The 11,757-nt window shown below is 42.7% G+C and overlaps 1 long non-coding RNA gene across 1 annotated transcript; it reads left to right on the top strand.

Moving 5' to 3' along the window:
* The first annotated feature begins 4,949 nt into the window (after positions 1 to 4,949).
* On the top strand, positions 4,950 to 10,611 carry LOC122553198. The gene is made up of 2 exons (XR_006312625.1): positions 4,950 to 5,187; positions 10,174 to 10,611. It is a non-coding gene; the product is annotated as an uncharacterized LOC122553198 (long non-coding RNA).
* The last annotated feature ends 1,146 nt before the right edge of the window (positions 10,612 to 11,757 follow it).

Raw genomic sequence — 11,757 nt, 5'->3', positions numbered from 1 at the left:
ACTGCACACAGTATTCCAGATGCGGCCGCACCAGAGTCTTATACAACTGCATCATGACCTCAGGAGTCCGGAACTCAATTCCTCTACCAATAAAAGCCAGTACGCCATATGCCTTCCTCACCGCACTATTTACCTGGGTGGCAACTTTCAGAGATCTGTGTACATGGACACCAAGATCCCTCTGCTCATCCACACTACCAAGTATCCGACCATTAGCCCAGTACCCCATCTTTTTGTTATTCTTCCCAAAGTGAATCACCTCACACTTAGCTACATTGAATTCCATTTGCCACCTTTCTGCCCAGCTCTGCAGCTTCTCTATATCCTGCTGTAACCTGCCACATCCTTCCTCACTGTCAATAACTCCTCCGACTTTCGTATCATCCGCAAACTTGCTCACCTAACCTTCTAACCCCTCTTCCAGGTCATTTATAAAAATGACAAACAGCAATGGTCCCAAAACAGATCCTTGCGGAACACCGCTAGTAACTGCACTCCAAGATGAACCTTTACCATCAACTACTACCCTCTGTCTTCTTCCAGCCAGCCAATTCCTAATCCAAACCTCCAACTCACCCTCAATGCCATATCTCTGTATTTTTTGAAGTAGCCTACCATGGGGAACCTTATCAAACGCCTTACTAAAATTGGCAGAATCAGCAGAGGATGATGCTTTGAATATTGGAGGGGGGGGGTTGGTAAACAGATCAAAGATGTGGAAAAAAGGAAGTGTCTATTTCAGTGGCTCAGTGGTTAGCATTGGTGCCTCAGAGCGCTAGAGCCCTAGGTTCGATCCCATGCTCAGGCGACTACCTGTGTGGAGTTTGCACATTCTCCCCGTGTCTGTGTGGGTTTCCTCCGGGTGCTCCGGTTTCCTCCCACAGGTTAGGTGGATTGACCATGTTAAATTACCCACAATGTTCAGAGATGCGCAGGCTAGATGGATTAGCCACGGGAATTGCAGGGTTACAGGAATAGGGCATGAGTCTGGGAGTGGGATGCTCTTCAAGAGGGTTGGTGTGGACTTGATGGGCTGAATGACCAACTTCCACACTGTTGAGATTCTATGATATTGTGGCTTGAAAAGAGGCAAAGGAGTGATATCAGGAAGGTGTAAAATAGACCCAATATCATTGTAAACTGTTCCGAAGATTTAAGGATGCCAAGTACTCAGTTAAAAATCACACAACACCAGGTTATAGTCCAACAGGTTTAATTGGAAGCACACTAGCTTTCGGACTGCTGCTCCTTCAGTGATGACAGTCACCTGATGAAGGAGCGACGCTCCGAAAGCTAGTGTGCTTCCAATTAAACCTGTTGGACTATAACCTGGTGTTGTGTGATTTTTAACTTTGTACACCCCAGTCCAACACCGTCATCTCCAAATCATGCCACCTACTCAGGTCAGATGTTTCTGCCTGGGGCCCTCATGTGACTCAACAAATCCTGACTGGCAGCGATCGAGTGAAAAGTCCCATAAGGCAGCAGGATTCACATTGACATCGTTTTCCTTCCTTCTTGGCTGTTTCTCTATCTGATTTTTACCACATTGTCACTCAAAGCATGACACAGTTTGCTGGACAGGTCATCGCCCTCCCCAGTCTCGCACGAGCCCCTCCCCATCATTTATGTCATTCAACCGGGCCTCAAGGAGAGCTTCAGAGGATCTTTGAGGAGTTTTCTTTGACTGTCTCTGGACAGCTGGCCATTGGCAAAACAGTACAGAGGAACTTCGATTATCCAAAAAGACAAGGGTGGGGAGTATTTCATTTGCTTAATCGAATGCCAGATAATTGAATGCCGGATAACATAGTTTAGCCAAGCATCTGGACCTTACGATCATGTTCAGATTAACTGAAATTTGGTTAGTTGAGTGCGTAATAATCAATATTCCTTTGTATCTTGTGTGGGACCTTTCCTGACACATTTTTCAGTCTATCAAAGCTGACTTTGGAGAAGTTAGGCTGAATGCTGGCATTCAAGAAAGGTGACCATATTTGTTCAATGGCCATCCCATAAAATCTGGAGAATGTGGTGGAGGTATTTCCGATGGAGTTTCTCTCGCACCTTTCTGTGTCATTGCTACATAATCTAGTACTCACTGCTGTACAAGAGTGTGATGGCCATAACTGCCCTTTGTATTGTGCCTGCTGTTGACTCATGGTAGTCCTTATTGTCAAGCCAAACAGTTACTGCTGGAGTACATTCAAGGCCTAGCTGGTGTGGTTGACTAGTTGGACATTGCCGTTGACTTTGTGATAAAGATGGTTGCTAAGGTATGGGAAGTACTTTACATATTCCAGAGACTCTCCAACATATATAGGTGGTGGTGTGGGCTGATATACGAGACTTTGTTATAGTGTGGACTGGCTGACATTCTTCAATGCTTAGAATTGATGAGATTTGGGCATGTGTCAAGATTAGAGAGGTACTGGAAAAGCACAGCAGGTCAGGCAGCATCTGAAGAGCAGGAAAATTGATGTTTCGGGCAAAAACCTTTCATTCCTGATGAAGGGCTTTTGCCCAAAACATCGATTTTCCTGCTCTTCAGATGCTGCCTGACCTGCTGTGTTTTTACAGCACCACTCTAATCTTGACTCTAATCTCCAGCATCTGCAGTACCCACTTCCTCCGAGATTTGGACACGCCGTCACCGATGTAATACGGTAAGAGAAATCCTTGCCATCATTTGGAGAGTTCGGTCAGGATCTGGTTGTCCCCAAATCGGACCGTGGGGAACAATGTGTAAATAAAACAGTGGCATCTCTTATTGTTATCTTTGAAATTTTGGAAACACGTTTTCACATTTTTCCAGCCACAGTGCGGTAGATTTGGAATGAAATGAGATGAACTACTCACCCCATGCCCAAGGCTGTGGTTCAGGAAAGTGGATTGGATAGTTCAGTAATTTATTTTCTGGCAGGACACCCTTATGTGTCTGAGAATTTGGCTGAAACACAACATTGATTCAAAGTGAGTGGAACTGGGAAAGGAGAGGCAGATGGGGAAGCAAACTAAGAGGTGAAAATAATGTTTCAGGATGTGAGCAATGGAGCCATGACACAAGGTTGGTGGTGCCTGTAAATTTGGATGTATATTTCCCACAGCTTTCCAGCACTCAGAGGTTTTTTCACATAGAATCATGGAAAGTAGGAATAGGGGTAGGCCATTCAGCCCTTTGACATTTGCTGGAAAAGCTCAGCAAGTCTGGCAGCCTTGGTGCAGAGAAATCAGAGTTAACGTTTCCGGTCCAGTAATCATTTCAGAACTGAAGGCTCCATTCTGAGGAAGGGGCACTGGGCCCAAGAATTTAACTCTGATTTCTCTCCATAGATGCTGCCAGACCTGCTGGGACTTTCCAGTAATTTCTGTTTTTGTTTCTTCTTGCATTACCCAGTCTTTTTCTGTTAGAATTGTATTGGTTTCTATGGCAAACCCCTCATTCTTCTGAACTGCATACAATGTTCCAAGTGCGGTCTCACCAAGACCCTGTACAATTACAGCAAGACATCCCTGCTCCTGTACTCGAACTCTCTCGCTATGAAGGCCAAAACAACACTGACCTTCTTCACTGCCTGCTGTACCTGCAGTGCTTACCTTCAGTGACTGGCATACAAGGACACCCAAATCTCATTGTACCGTCCATCCCTTGCCCAATCTATTGTCATTCAGATAGCAATACATCTGCCTGTTTTTGCTGCTAAAATGGATAACTTCCCATTTACCCACATTGCATTTCATCTTCCATGTGTTTGTTCTCTAAAACAATTCACACTGATGTATCTTTGCATCCTTCTCACTGTTGACCCTCCAACCTAACTTTGTGTTGTCACCTCATACCTGGATCTATTGTGGACTCACTGATAGAGATTGGTTGGCCAAAGGCTCCACTATAATTGTGTCTTGGGACGACATGGATTGGAAAACAATTCATTCATGAGATGAGAGTGCTGCTCAAGACCAGCATTCATCGCACTAATTGTCCTTTAAGAGATGGCAGTGAGTGTCATCTTGAACTACAAGATGTCCAAGTTGTTAAGGCGCTGCCATAGAATTGTTAAGACCATGTGCTCCAGAACTTTGGGCCAATGACAATGAGGGAATGGCAAGATACTTTCAATCAGGATAGCATGCAGGGTATCCCGTGTATTTGCCACCCTTCACCTGTCAAAGGAACTGTGTTCCAAAAGCCTATAATTTTAAATAGACCTGTTAGGCTATGTCCTGGTGTTGTGTGACTTCTGACCTTCCCAATCCGACATCAGCATCTCCACATCATGTCTACTGCCATTGCTTTTGGTCCTATCTTCTGAACAAATGTCACATTCCTCTGAATGGTGAGTTTGAAACTTCTGTTATGCAGTCAAAGCTAAACTGATTGCCTCATCTCATTTATATTATTTATCACAAATTCAAGAGTATAAACAGTTTATCCATTTTCACCAGAGGGCCCTCTATGCAGTTGACTGAAGTCATTTCCCTTCCTAGAAATGATGTATTTAAGTTATTGTCTAAACAATATATATTCTTTTAAACAATCTACCTCAAAGAGCGAACCAAAATCAATCTGCATTTCTTTTTTATGTAAAATCGAAATTCCAAAATTGATAATAATTTATTATACACGGGTGTGACAGTGATAGGAAGATGTGACAATAGTGATTTGGTTGAAATGTCTTCCATTGTTATTAAAAGTGAAGAGGGTTCAGATTCCCAGTCAGCAATCTCTGAGAGGAATTGTAAGCAGACAGGCAGTAATTGGATTGTCTCGAGCACTCATGAGGACATCGAGCGATAGACAGAGGAAGTTGAAACCATGCTGAATCAGATTTCCACTCAGGACAGTGAGCAATTATCTCCTCTTAGTGCAAATTCACTAGTGGGGCCTGAGGTGATTAAGAGACAGGCAGAGTGTCCACATTCCCCACCTTCCAATGAAGAACCTTCCACATTAATAAAGAGTATCAGGTGTGTATAGTTCTGAAAGAGTTAAGACTTGATTGAGTGCAATAAGCATTCAAAACTCCTTCCCAAACGCCTGCCCCAGCCCAGCCACTGTGATAATATCACATGGATTGATGAGACGAAAGAAACAGCTTGTTGGAGTCAGACGTGGGACTAATCTTTTCCTTATAATCTCTGAGGGAATGTTAGTCATGGTCATCCAACTTTAAATCATTATATCAGGTAAGGACTAATCCACCTCATTTTGTGTTCACATTTATGGTGTGGTGCGTCTGATGTAGACTTCGATAGTGTGCAGTCAATGTCCAGAATATTCCATGCTCTAACTCCATCCTCACTGTGGTATTTATAGACAGTGATGTGCAACTCTATGATATCATTGTGATGTTGCTCCAAGGTCCTAATGCAGCAATAACTTTGGACTCAATGGTGCCCACACACAACAGATAAAGACAAATGAATGCATATAGTAAAAATGATTCAGAAAGTTCTATAGGTCTTTATCAGTGCTCTATCAGTGGTTAGCACTGCTGCCTCACTGAATCAGGGACCCTGGTTCAATCCTACCCTCGGGTGATTATCTGCGTGGAGCTTGCACATTCTCCCCATGTCTGCGTGTGTTCCTTTGGGTGCTCTGGTTTCCTCCAGAGATGCACAGGTTATGGTGGATTGAATAGAATAGGTAGAGTTATAGGGATCGAGTGGGTCTGGATGAGACGCTCTTTGGAGGGTCGGTGTGAACTCAATGGGCCAAATGGTGTGCTTCCAAACTGTAGGGATCTATGATACATTTAAAACCCCAGTTCAAATGATTAAATGTTTCATCGTGGACCTGAATGCTGGGATTGAGATTGTCGAGTCAGAATTCATGGTGTTTGAACTGGATAGTGACTCTCTCTGAGCGAGGGAACTCCACAAGTAAGAGGGTGCTATAACCTGATGAATTCCTGTGTGAAGCTCAGAGAGCAGTCTCAACCAGTGTTTCAACCAAATTCAGAATTTGCACCAGCTCCAGATGAGATCTGCAGCTCAACCTGTGTACAGAACATCTGGTCTGACAGGGAAAATTAAAGCAAAGATTGACTTGCTTCGCCAAGATACCCCGGACACAGTGAAATACCAAAACCAGAGACATGTCCCATTGTGGTTGTGGCAATACACATACAGTAACATCAGACACTGTCAGCAGAGACAATAGCAATGTTTAAAGGGCTTTTAGACAGATGCAAGACAGCCAGGGAATGGAGGGTTTTGGACCATGTGTAGGCAGATGGGATTAGTTTAGAACGGTCAGTACAGTGGGTCAAAAGGCCTGATCCTCTGCTGTACTCTCCTATGTCCGAAATACCCGCTGTGGATTCACAAATGACTGCCTATGCAAGCAGATCTCCGACAGACGTGGAGAGAAGATACGCTCAGCTAACTGAAAAGGTCGAGGATTGGTTTGGCATATGAAAAATTCCCTGAATACTCTCTCAGCATGGAGTTTGAATTGGTGACGGATTACAATTACTTACTCTTCAAGATCCAAAGCAAGTGTCAAAACAGAAGGATGGTTTTTGTGACAAGTGTACATATTTGTGGTCCATATTGAACATCACTGAAAGACTGTCCAGAATGAGAATTGAACAAGCAGAATCATCATTAGAGGAGGAAGCTTTGTGTGTTTTATGCAGAAGCACTCCCAAATCCCTGTGTCGCAGCTTTTTGCAGTTTATCTCCATTGAAATATTCAACTCCTCTATTCTTCCTAAAAAGTGCACAATTTCTCATTTTCAAATGTTATATTCCACCTGCCAAGCTTTTGCTCAATTTGCTTTAACTGATCTATGTTCCTCTTTGTGTTATCATCACTTCCTGCCTTCTGACCTGTTTTGTGTCATCCTCAAACTTGGCAAGAATACACTCACTCTCCTCATTCAAGACACTAATACATGTTGTAAATAATTGTATTACCAGCACTGATCCCTTTGGCATTCCACTGATTACAGGTTGCCATCCTGAGAATGGCCTATCCTCTGTTTTCTACGTGTTAGCCATGCTCTATCCAGTCAATATTCTACCTCCAACAGCGGGGGCCTTTGTCTTATTAAATAACCTAATGTGTGAGAATGTATCAGAGACAAACAAAAGCAGAACTTGCTGGTAAAGCTCAGCAGGTCTGGCAGCATCCATGTAGAGAAGACAGAGTTCAGAGAAAGGGTCACTTAACTCTGCTTTCTCTTCACCGATGTTGCCAGACCTGCAGAGCTTTTCCAGCAATTTCTAACTTTGTTTCTGATTTACAGCACCTGCAGTTCTTTCAGTTTTATCCTATCTTAGGTTGTCAAACACAGACTTGAGCTGTTTTTGTTAGAGATAAGAAGGTTGAGAAGTGACTTAATTGAGACATATAAGATAATCAGAGGGTTAGATAGGGTGGACAGGGAGAACCTTTTTCCTTGGATGATGATGGCTAGCATGAGGGAACATAGCTTTAAATTGAGGGGTGATAGATATAGGACAGATGTCAGAGGTAGTTTCTTTACTCCGAGTAGTAGGGATGTGGAACACACTGCCTGTAACAGTAGTAGACTCACCAACTTTAAGGTCATTGGCCTGTAACAGTAGTAGACTCACCAACTTTAAGGTCATTGGATAAACATAGGGATGAAAATGGAATAGTGTAGGATAGATGGGCTTCAGATTGGTTCCAGAGGTCGGCATAACATTGAGGGCCAAAGGGCCTGTACTGCGCTGTAATGTTCTACCTTCTACGTTCTATGTTCTACATCACAGATGTCAACTTGTCTATAGATTCTTTCCACTGTCATCGCCAAGGTCAAAGGGGGATGCAAGAGTTGCCTTCTTAGACTGTCAGGTCAGTCCACAATCATGGTCACTGACCACTATAGCCATCACTATGAGGATGTGGTAATGAAAGTTACTGTGGTTAAGGAACAGTGTTCACATTGACTCAAACATTTGCAAATCACAGTCAACTGTCACTTTGTATTCAGACAATGGACCCACTTCATGTCACCCAGGTCCTTTTTGATCACATACAAGGCATGATAGTTGACAGCACACAGTAAGAAAGATGGCCACAGGCAAATGGGGATGGAGAATGCAGTTACGTAGTGATAATATCTCTGGACTAGCAAGCCAGAACTCGGAGCCATTGACAGGTGGTGCAGTTTTTTAGATTAGATTAGATTACCCACAGTGTGGAAACAGGCCCTTCGGCCCAACAAGTCCACCGACCCGCTGAAGCGCACCCACCCATACATTTACCCCTGCATCTAACACTACGGGCAATTTAGCGTGGCCAATGCACCTAACCTGCACATTTTTGGACTTTGGGAGGAGACCGGAGCACCCGGAGGAAACCCACGCAGACATGGGGAGAATGTGCAAACTCCACACAGTCAGTCGCCTGAGGGGGGAATTGAACCCGGGTCTCTGGCGCTGTGAGGCAGCAGTGCTAACCACTGTGCCACTGTGCCGCCCACTAATTTTGAATTCAGTAAAACTCTTGAATGAAGAGCCAGTCTAATGATGACCATGTAACCATTATCGATTGTTGTAAAAACCCACCTGGATCATCAATGCTCTTCAGGGAAGGAAATCTGCTATCCTTACCTGGTCTGGCCTACATGTGACTCCAAGCCCACAGCGACGTGTTTGGCTTTTAGCTACCCTCTGGTCAACTAGCACTAGCAATAAATGCTGGCCTAGCCAGTGACCCCCTCATCCCATGCATGAATAAAACAATAATGAGAAACAGATGAGTTTTGGAAGTTCAAACTGAGACCAATGATTTAAAGCAAATGTTGCAATCATAAGACACCCTGTTTAGAGTAACTCCACAAACTATAATGGGATTGAGCCTTACTGAATTGTTTTTGAATATGGAAAGTACACCAGAATACTAGAGCTGAAGGACATTAGTGATGACCAGGAGGCCTGAGATCAAGATGATGAGAAACTGGTTGCTGCAATGTTTCATGTAAACCTCAGGAATGAAGCTAGATAGTCTGGTGTGGTGCCAGGAGATGAGATGGCAGAGCCATCTTAGGAAAGACACTCAATGTTGTGCACTGTCATCACCAAGAAGGGAAACAGATTCCCAAGCAATCACCAGAAGTGGGACAGAAATTCTTCATGTAGAAAATGATATCATAATGTCAAAGACAGAGCAGCACATGAACCAGATGTCGGAGCTGTGACAGAGTTATAGGGGAAGAAAGAATCAAAAGGGGGTTCCAAAGGGGGCAATGAAATGTCTTAATCCTGCTGAGCTGACCGGAGTTCCTGAGACAAAAGGTACAAGTAAAAGACCATCAAAGCAAAACGAAGATTTTATGTTGTGATTCTGGTGTATGCCAAGTGTTTCTCTTGCAAGCTTGTCATAATTAAAGGGATTAAATTAACTCAATGTGTTTGCAAAATGAAATTTTTATTAACTTTGTTTGCAAAGCTTATTACAATGTGTTTGTAAGTGTTCATTTGTGAAATGCCAGAAAATCATTGGCATGTTTTTGGACTAATAAGGGAGTATTGCAATGATGATGACTTGAATACTAGATACAATATGGAATCTGATAAGATACCGATATGGAATCAGGTAATGTACGGTAAGGAATACTGCACCTCAAACATATCAGACAACATGAGGCTACAATAAATGGACAGCATGTCAGACCCATGATGGGCAGCTTCTCCTAAAGCACACTAAAGTTTGTAAGTGTTTAGTCTGTAATTTAAGATGTTCATTCAGCTTGTCTTATGATGTTGGATTAGAATCGTAAAGTACTTATGGACATCCTTTTACTTTTAATTCCAAAATGTGCTGATTTCAAAAAGAGGATTGCTACGGAGAAACTACAGATTTAAATTCAGTGACTGTCTGGCAGAATCCTGAGTGAAGCCCCATGAAATGTTACACTTAAATTGTCAATGACATTTCAAGCATGGAGAGACGTGACAAGAAGAAATAACAAGTGGCTGACATTTGGTTCTGTTTAACCAGAAAGCCATCTTTTGTAGATATGTCTGTTTTAACTTCCAAAATCTTAAGGATAGAGGCTAAAAAGTCAGTTTTAACTCTGCAGGAATGGACTAGTGGGGCTGAACGCTCTCAGATGTAACATATTAAGTTCAAACTTTAGGATGCCGTATTGGTCATAGTTGAAAAATTATCCTTGTCATTACACCCCTGTGTTGCAGGTAAAGGAGGAATGCTCTCTATTGGAGTGTTGCATACCAAGGATATAGAAGATTAAGAAACTTCAACCGCCCTACAAAGCCAAAACTGTCCAGAACAACGACAACTGTTCAACTATCAATGCCAGTGCTACCAGTGACCTTCACTACAATGGTTACAAACACAAGATAAAGAATTAGAATGAGACCATTTGGCCCATTGAGTTTGTTCCCCTATTCAATCTTGGCTGAACTACGTCTCAAACCCACTATCCTGCCTTCTCGCCATAACCCTTGAGAAAAAGTTATCAACTATCTACTCTTCAAGAGCAATTTAGTGACTGATCCTCTATGTATTTTGTACACGTTAGTCTTTTTGGACTCGGCTTTTATTTTGAATCTGTATGTATATATGTTGCTTCTGACGCTTAGTAATTAATAAATTCATTTCTTTTGTTAATTCATGGTGCCTGTTTAAATTGGTTCCTTTTAAAACATGAGTTCATGGCATCTGGGAGAAAGGTATGCACAAAGGAAGGGGTATTTTCTAAGTTAACTGGATTACAACGAACCGAAGAAATGGGTAAATAAAGAACCAGGTGAGATCCAGTGTGTTCCTCTGCATTCAGAGGCTCAATGGCGTGAAATATCCTGTCTGGAACTTGTCAAAACTAGGATTGTAACAAAGCCTGCAAAGGGTCTTTTTTGTAACAGACAGGATGCAAACAGATTGATAAATCACTGATTTGCATGTAGTTTATCTAGCATCAGTGAATCCTGTAAACAAAATAGCAGAAGCTGACTGGGTTTGACAAGCTACTTCAGAACATGAGTGGATTAGCTGAGCTATGAATTCAGAGGAAATCCTGATTGAGTGATGCTTTGCCAAACCTTCTGTCAGATGTTAAATTCATGGAATGTGGGAGGTTGAGAGGTGACCTTAGAGAAGTTTATAAAATCATGAGGGGTATAGACATGGGTCTTTTCACTAGAATTGGAGATTTCAAGACTGGGAGACACATATTAAAGATGAGAGGAGATTGATTTTAAAAAAGACACGAGGGCACATTTTTAACACAGTGGTTGGTTCACGCAAAGAATGAACTTCCCGAGGAAGGGATGGATGTGGGTGCAATTACAATGTTTAAAAGTCATGATTCGGAGATGCCGGTGTTGGAGTGGGGTGTACAAAGTTAAAAATCACACAACACCAGGTTATAGTCCAACAGGTTTAATTGGAAGCACACTAGCTTTCAGAGTGACGCTCCTTCATCAGGTGTTACGATCGAGCCCTCCACAATCACCTGATGAAGGAGCGTCGCTCCGAAAGCTAGTGTGCTTCCAATTAAACCTGTTGGACTATAACCTGGTGTTGTGATTTTTAACAATGTTTAAAAGATGTTTGGGTAGGTACATGAATAGGAAATGTTTGGAGGGATGTGGGTCAGGAGCAGGCAGGTGGGACTAGTTTAGTTTGGGATTATGTTCAGCATGGACTGGTTGGACCGAAGGGTTTGTTTCCCGAGCTGTATGACTCTATGACTCAGGTTGGAATAAAAGTTTGATAATAATATTCAAACAGAAAGGCTTCTTCTGGGTAATTGATTC

The sequence above is a fragment of the Chiloscyllium plagiosum genome, chromosome 9 (genome assembly GCF_004010195.1).
Source record: "Chiloscyllium plagiosum isolate BGI_BamShark_2017 chromosome 9, ASM401019v2, whole genome shotgun sequence".
In the NCBI taxonomy this organism is placed as follows: domain Eukaryota; kingdom Metazoa; phylum Chordata; class Chondrichthyes; order Orectolobiformes; family Hemiscylliidae; genus Chiloscyllium; species Chiloscyllium plagiosum.
This window is presented reverse-complemented; position numbering and strand designations above follow the sequence as displayed.